Source organism: Trypanosoma theileri, assembly GCF_002087225.1.
Source record: "Trypanosoma theileri isolate Edinburgh chromosome Unknown TM35_Tth_38_V1, whole genome shotgun sequence".
NCBI classification, from domain to species: Eukaryota; Euglenozoa; class Kinetoplastea; order Trypanosomatida; family Trypanosomatidae; genus Trypanosoma; species Trypanosoma theileri.
In genome coordinates, this window is record NW_021639880.1 from 100006 (window position 1) to 101893 (window position 1888).

Consider the following 1888-nt stretch of genomic DNA (forward strand, 5'->3'; position numbering starts at 1 on the left):
AGACACAGGCCTTATAAACTAAAGAGATGTAGAGAAAACGTTACATGAGAGCGAACTTTCAAAAATGAAAGGAAATAAAGAAAAAAAAAAAAAAAGAAAAGGTAACCTTACTCTTTATTATTATATTATTATATTTATATTTATTGTATTGTACCTTCTAACCCAGTTTTTTTTTCTTTTCTTTTCTTTTTTTACTCTGTACTTTTATTACCATTATTTCCCATTGGGATCCGCTGAGAGTAGAATAGAAAAATGGAATAAAAAAAAAATGAAGAAATATGAAAAAAAAAGAAAAGGACTTGAATGGTGTCAATGGTGTGTGGAGGTTGTATAGTTCCCATTCATTTATTTATTTATTTCTTTTCTTTTCTTTTCTTTTGTGTGTATATTTCTTATTTAATTTGATTGTAAACTTATTGTGATTGCCTATTTCCTCTTTTTTCTTCTGTGGTCTCCTATTCTTCTCTTCTTTTCTCTTCTTTTTTTTTCTTCTTTTCTTTTCTCTTATTTTTCTCACTATATTGGGATCTCCTATTAGGTGTGGTGTAAAGAAAAGTATCCACTAAAAAAAAAGAAAAAAAAAAGGGAACGGTGGGGGGTTTGAAGGCGTTCAGAGAGGCGAGTTTTTTTTTTGTTTGGCGAGAGAAGGAAGAGGAGAGAAACGAAAAAGGAATTTTGTTGTTTTTTTTTTTTTTTGATTTATTTCAAATAAAAAAAGAAAGAAAGAAAGAAGAACGAACGTACGTGAAGCAAAGAAGTAAAAAAAAAAAAGAGAGAAACATACAAACAAGAAAAGTTTTTTTTTTGCTCTTTACTTGTATATAAGTATATTACATTATATTATTATTATTATTATTGTATACTGTACATAAGTTATCCGTACACTTCGGCACATATATATATATATACACATCTACACAAGAGTATAGTCTATAAATATATATATATATATATATATATATATATATTTATATAAAGATATATACTCTTGTATTTTGGGAGAAAAGAGAGGTAGTAGTCGTAGTGTTGCTGTTGCTGCCAAACGAAAAAGAATAAAAGGAAAGAAAAAAAGAATAAAAGGAAAGAAAGGCGAAGAAAGTCAATTTTTCATAAAAAACAAAGAATATATATATATATATTTCTCAGCGTTTAAAAAAAGAAGGAAAGAAGGGAGGGAGTGAAAGAAACCAAATAAAAAAGAAAAATAAAGAAAAAAAAAAGGAGTAAAGAAGGAAAGGAAAAAAAAAAAAGAAAACATCGCCTTCATTATCAAATAGCAGAGAAAAGAAGAGAGAAAAAAAAAAAGAAACCACAACAGTCTAACGAGGAAGTGCACAAAAGCAAAAATTAAATAAAAAAAAAACAAAAAAAAAGTGTAGTTCTGAGTACATTTAAAAAAAGAAAAGAAAAAAAAAAATAAAGAAAACAACGAAAAGAAGAAATTAATAATAAAAAAAAAAGAAAAAAAGGAAATAAAAAAGGGGGAATATCTATCTATCTGTATCTTTCCACATATATATATATATATATATATATATATATATATACATTATATAAATATACATATATATATACATTATATAAATATACATATATATATACATTATATAAATATACATTTATATATATACATATATATACATTATATAAATATATATATTTATTGACATTTTCCTCTTCTTTACTTTGATGTTATCTTGTGAGAGTTCCTTGTTTGTGCGGCCGGGCCCGGGCAGATCCCACACGAGCACCACAAGTCCTGCCGGGATGAACACCGCCGCCTCTTTTCCCGCCGCCTCCACCGTCACGGGCCCTTCACTTTCCCGTAGTGAGATGTGCATCCCAACAGGCAGTCATCCTAATAATAATAATAATAATAATAATAATA